At 32.2% G+C, this 6680-nt stretch overlaps 1 long non-coding RNA gene across 1 annotated transcript; it reads right to left on the reverse strand.

The window, feature by feature from the left end:
- Positions 1–2161: 2161 nt before the first annotated feature.
- On the reverse strand, positions 2162–6193 carry LOC141690267 (uncharacterized). Its single transcript, XR_012562704.1, has 5 exons — positions 5944–6193; positions 5599–5672; positions 4906–5062; positions 4302–4342; positions 2162–2493 (listed from the first exon to the last, which is right to left on the reverse strand). It is a non-coding gene; the product is annotated as an uncharacterized LOC141690267 (long non-coding RNA).
- Positions 6194–6680: the final 487 nt, after the last annotated feature.

Below are 6680 nucleotides of genomic sequence, written 5' to 3' on the forward strand. Positions count from 1 at the left end.
GAAAATACCAAATGGACAAGTGAAAGTAGTCTTTTCCAGATCTTCCGGAGCAATAAGAATCTGATTATAGCCCGAATAGCCATCCAGAAGACAGTAGTACTCATGCCCAGCAAATCTGTCAAGCATCTGATCAATAAACGGCAGAGGGAAGTGATCTTTTCTCATGGCCTTGTTCAACTTCCTATAATCCAGACAAACTCTCCACCCCGTGATTGTTTGAGTAGAAATGAGCTTATTCCATTAGCAACAATGGTAATACCTCCTTTCTTTGGTACACACTGAACTGGACTCACCCAAGAACTGTCAGAAATAGGATAGATGATCCCTGCATCCAGCCATTTGAGAATTTCCTTCTTCACAACTTCTTTCATGATCGGATTTAGCCTTCTCTGTTGCTTAACAGTAGGCTTTCTACCTTCCTTTAGCAGAATTTTATGCATACAATAAGAAGGGTTGATTCCCTTAATATCTACTATCGTCCATCCAATTGCCGATTTGAATTCTCTCAGATTCTTAAGAGTTTTTCCTCATCACTACCTGAAAGGTCAGATGCAATAATAACAGGCAAAGTAGATGCATCACCTAAAAAAGCATACCGTAAGTGTTCAGGTAATGGTTTAAGCTCAAGTGTAGGAGCTTCCTCAATAGATGACTTGAGGCACTTGGGAAATTTGTTCAGCTCCTCCATTCCAAGAGATTCAAAAGGCATATCCATCTTCCTTTTCCATGGAAAAGCATTCAGATTTTAAAACTGCTCATCATCTTCGCTATCGGAATTCCCCAACAAGGCCTTTCTAAGGCATCAGACCTTAACAATTGATCAAGTTCTGAAGTAACCACAGAATCGACCAAATCCACCTTTAAGCACTCCTCATTTTCTGTAGGTAACTTACCCATCTACACATCAATCAAGGTTCGGCAAGTCGCCAAGAAAGGTATTCCCAAGATTATGAGAATCTTCTTATCCTCCTTGAAATCAAGAATTACAAAATCAGCAGGAAAGATGAGTTTATCCACCTTGACCAAAACATCCTCAACAATGCCTCGTGAATAAGTAATAGAATGATCGGCTAACTGCAAAGTCATATAAGTAGGCTTTGGATCATGTAAGTCCAACTTCTTGAAGATTGACAAAGGCATCGGATTGATAAGTGTTATTCCCTAAAAATAAGTGTTATTCCCTAAAAATAAGTGTAGCTCCCAAGTGACATAAGTGTTATTCCCTAAAAATACAACAAGAATTACAGAAGGGGGGTTGAATGTAATTCTGACTTCTTTTTGAGATTTTTAAAACTGTTCTAACTCAATAACATATAAGTGTTTGATTTGCAGAGTGCGAAATGAAAGAATTATATAAATCAAAACACAAGTAATAAAAACACAAGTCTTTAAAACTTTCTGGTGCATTTGAATGTATCCACCAGATATATATATATATATATATATATATATATATATATATATATCGAGAGAACCCTGTGAAGCTTGAATAGCTCACAGCTGCTTTTACAATTGAACAAACAAACTACAGAGAAATTCTTAACAATTACAACTTTTTCTATTTCTCTTTTAAAATGTGTTTGCTTAGTTGTTTGTTCTACTAGCTACACTTGGTTTATATATCACCAAGTTTACATGGTAATAAGACATGATAATAGAGCAAAACCTATCAAGTCTAACTCCATGCTACTTCACTACTCTATTCCAGCATCTTTGAAAATCTTCATAACTTGCATGGAAATGGTAACACTACTACAAAATTTAATTTACATAGCATTTATTTTTGAGCTTACATAGCGCTTTTGAGTGCTATGTAAGCCAGTGCTATGCAAGTTCACTTCACTTGCATAACGCTTGCTTAGGAGCTATCCAAGTACATTACCTAAATAACATTTTTATAAGTGCTATGTAAGTAACCGTTATCCTAGCACATGTATTACTTATATAGCACTTGTACGAACGCTATTTAAGTCATTTTGTTTAAAATAACATCACTTACATAATTGTTATGGAAACGCTATACAAGCTTCATATTTTAAAAAACATTATAATTTGAATACTTTTTGCCATTTTTTAACCTGTAATTTGCTTTAAATATCAAAATTCATTATTATAAGAATAATTCGAAAAAGCAAATTCAAATCCGAACAAAGACTACCAATAACTTAATATTCTTCTCTATAAAATTAAATTCCAAATGCTAAGTTACATTGACCTTGATATTAGCAAGGTCAGTTGCAAATTAAATATACCTCAGTTATTTGTACAATACATAAGGAACCTAGAGTATAACAACTACAAATTACTTAAAATATAGATTTCAAGTACCCTGCCTCCGAAAATGAATAACAACTACAAATTACTTAAAATATAGATTTCAAGTACCCTGCCTCCGAAACTTCATTTACATCCAATTGGGTGGATTTCTTTTTCTTGCTCTTTTTACCAAATTACTCCCATCTGCTTCAGTCACATCCTCCTCTTCCTCTGCACCTGCAACATGAAATCATCTAGGATAAAGACATCACAAAAATCACAAGTACAAGAACATTAAATATCAAGGGATTCAAGTCATTAATACACATAAAATAATGCAAATAAGACATGCTATAAAGTATAGAGTAGATTCAAAAGATAAAAGAATCTTCCAAAACAAAAAGTACGCTTCAAAACGCCTTCAAAACATGCTCAGACTAAAGTAAAAACACACGATCTAACAGAAAAGAGACATTTTCCAGTCACTGTGAATCTGCTTTGGAAGTAATAATCAACACTCGAGTCTCGTCCAAAATGACCTTGGGGTTGTGTACTTGGAAAATCTACGGATAGCCAAATTACCGTTATTTAACTGAAAATCATCAATTGTGCATGGTGAAAAACAAATTAAACAATAAGAAACTAAAAAATAAAGGTATTGTACATCAGCAATGTAATCACTTATCATTACCCTACAGATAAGCTTATCTGTGAGACTAGAAGATCAAGTGATAACAGTGCATCTGGAACTCCCAAGGTATGCACCACCCATCGAAGTGTCATTAATTTTTCAATTAGCAGTCTGACAATTAGCAAAATCTGCTTCATATTCAACCATGCTAATGACCTATAGTATAATATTTTGAAAATACTAACCTATTTGTAGAAGAGAAGTATAAATAGTACATTAAATATGTACAACCCTGCCACACTAAATAGGCCTTTTGGTTGTTGGATCCAAAATAACAAGTATAGAAAATAGGCCTTGATGATACAACAGTTTGGTAACACAATAAAACCTAGAGGCAAATAGTGATGCATTTAAAGTAAAAATAACACATAAAGGAAAGACAGTAACACGCTCCATTTGTCGTGGCATTTTTTGATATCCTTATGACCCTCTGCATGTAATAAGATAAGAAAAGGAACCAAATGTGACTTTAGTAAGCAACCTTTGCCAACAAGACAATCTTGCAAATATAATACATTAAAATTTAACTTATCACAAAGCCATTTTGTAAAACAAAACCAACCCCATTCTATCAAATATTCACGACATTGATCACTCACCAAACTAATATAATCCCTGACATTAAACATAAATCACAAAAGGGGATTATTCATCATCCATAAAAGTTAGCTAAAAAATTAAAATTAAGGTGTTAGCATATCAAACTTAGAGCTTGCCAAACCAAACAGAAGTTTATTATAAGTATAGTTAAAGGAATGAATTGCTGTCATTTGGATACCTAACTAAAAGGATTGTAAATTGAACCAAAATACAATTGCAAACTTTGCTAAAAGAGGCCTAGAAGCAAATCAAGATACAAAGCAAAAGTTTGGACAAAAGATATTGTACTATCATTTATAATAAACAAGGCTATAACAGATCTATGATCTACATGCTAACATTAAGAAAATGATCGCTTAATCTGAAACAGAGTGTAAAAAAAATGCAACTATTTAAAAAACCTGTTACATAAAAGACTACAACTGATGCAATAGATAATACCCTGCATCTTACAAACAATATTAATTATAGTTGTCTTGTTAAGAAGTACAAAAATTAAAATTCAGGCAATAATAACTAGCAAGTACAATGCTAACGCGCAACAAAAATTCAACCTATATTTTTTAAAGAAATACTCTAATGAGAGTGATTGATTAATACCTTTGTAGTAGTGAATACAAAACAATATAGAGAGAAAATTCAGCAGACGAGGCAGTAATCTAAAACAAGAAGGTTGATTCCAAACAAATCTAGAGAGAAATTAGTAAATAAATCAACTTTGAATTTGCATAGCATAACCAAAGATTTGACATACCTAAACATCGGTCAATACTGCAACATGAAACAAACCACAACCTGCAGCCAAGCAAGAATTTACCTAGCAAATCAGTAGTGGGTATAAACTAACTATGATATGGACGAGATACAAAAATCCTTCCAGAACATCACCATAAGGACGTGGTGGTTCTAGAAATCAGAACAATAAATCGATTAGCTACAGTTATAACAAAAAATTAAGATTAAACATGCATTTTTCATAGAAAAAACTTGTAGACATTTATGAAGACCACTAATTATAACAGAATTATTGATGAAGATTCACTAAAATAGTGATCAATTCTCTCACAACTACTTCTGACGGTCTGGTCCTGGTTATGATCATTACTTTTTTATGTATAGAATGATATTTCAGGCCAACCGCTTTATACTTCTCACTTCATGGACATGCCAGAATAAGTCCCCGACTATGAACTCAGGCAATCAAAATGTGGACTTCTTTATTGCACGCTAAAAGAACATTTTTAATCAAAAAATAGAGATATTAGAACCAACCCAAAATGAAAATTTTAATTTTATCTCAAAAAAAAATTGGTCACAGAAAAGCAAGAGAAAAATAAAAGTATATGAAAAAAAGAGACCTCTTACAGCCTGTCAGGGAAGTCTTAAAGCCAAGACCAAGGTTTATTGCAACATGTTGGGTAGATGCAAGCCAGATGAGGGCGGTAAGGATTTGATGTGAGATCTTCAGGGGTGACCAATTTCAGCATAGCATGATTGGTACAGGACTTCCCTCAACTGTCATATTCATCACAACTTTAACATTCCTGCTGTACTCTGTTTCAGTTTAAATTTTGATACAGCCATATAGGTATAACAGCTTCATTTAGAGAGCAGCACTTGCCAATAATGTGTATTTTTTTTTATATATTTAAAACTATATACTCAAACATATACATTACACATTCAAAATCTGGTTTGTGTTAAACAATATTAAAACTATGAATTCAATAATCTATGTACACTATAAAAAACTCCTAAAAATTTATCTATAATAAGAATTACAGCCAGCAGCCTAACATTCAATTAATTTCAGGCTTTTCCAGATACATACTTAAGAATAAGAAAAAACTTTAAATATAATGGGCTTTTCCTAAAAAAGATTACTATCTATGAGACCTGCATTACTATCGTTTTCTTGTCTCTCAGAATATAATGTGTTAGTATCTTCCTACTAACATCTGCACAAAAAACATAATGCCCGACGGCAACCTGGAAACCATATATATTTTCATTAAAAAAAGAAGATCTAGAAAGGTAAAATGCATTTGTACCTTACTTGAGAGGAGGACGTAGATTAACCTCCCAATTTCCCTGCCGATACCAAAGTGAAATACACCCACCTGACCTGTTACATGAAAACAATATTGTCATCAGATCTTAACTTAAAACTGACAAAATATAAGGATAATAAGATAATATATTGAGATTTATATTAACATGAAAAACTCTGAGGATTTGTTCACCTTTCCCCAATCCATTCACAGACCTAAACTAAACCTAATTTCTACAAAAGTATAATTACTTACAATTAACATTTGTTTATGAAGAGTAGCTTATTCTATGTAAACATATATGGAAAAATGAAAGTATTTCTGCTCAATTCAAGTGTTAATTACCTTGATTTGTCTTCATGAATCGTACATGCTATACTCACAATGTTAAGAACAACCAACTCAAAAACCTAAAATTCCAAATCCTATGAGTTAATAAGAACCAAGAAGACAAGAGAATTCGCCGATAAAAGTTTCTAAGGGCTCCAAAATTTTGCTAATAGATGAATTTATTTGACGGAGGCTCGATGCGATGCAGTTACAGAAAGAAAGATAGAGAAGAGCCTCTATTGATAATTTTAATTATAAATAAAAAGGATAAGAAAATGTTTTACTGAGACAGCGCATCCATAAGCCCTATACTGATCTTTTTAAAATAAATAAAAAATAAAAAACTTACTTAAAATACAGTAACTTGCACAGCGTTTGTAAAAACGTTGTACAAGTCTCAACTTAGGGGCTGTTTGATAAATCTGAATTAGAAATACTGAATCATTAAATTATCTGAATATACTGAATGAATAATTTATCTGAATGAAAAGATTATTGAAAGAAAATTACTGTTTGATAACAATCATGTAAAAATATCTAAATGATGATATATTTAATGTTTTACCCTCAATCTTATTTATTCAATACTGATTGATGTGATCAGCGATTGAACTGAAAAAAATATTAATTCTAAATCTCTAGTTCAAATGTAATATTACAAAAAATGTCATAAAATATCCAAAATGAATTTAATACAACGTGACACAAGTACTTAGGAAAAAAGAACTAGTAATGAAATCTACATTCTTTCT

Source organism: Apium graveolens, chromosome 10 (genome assembly GCF_009905375.1).
Source record: "Apium graveolens cultivar Ventura chromosome 10, ASM990537v1, whole genome shotgun sequence".
Taxonomy (NCBI): Eukaryota; Viridiplantae; Streptophyta; class Magnoliopsida; order Apiales; family Apiaceae; genus Apium; species Apium graveolens.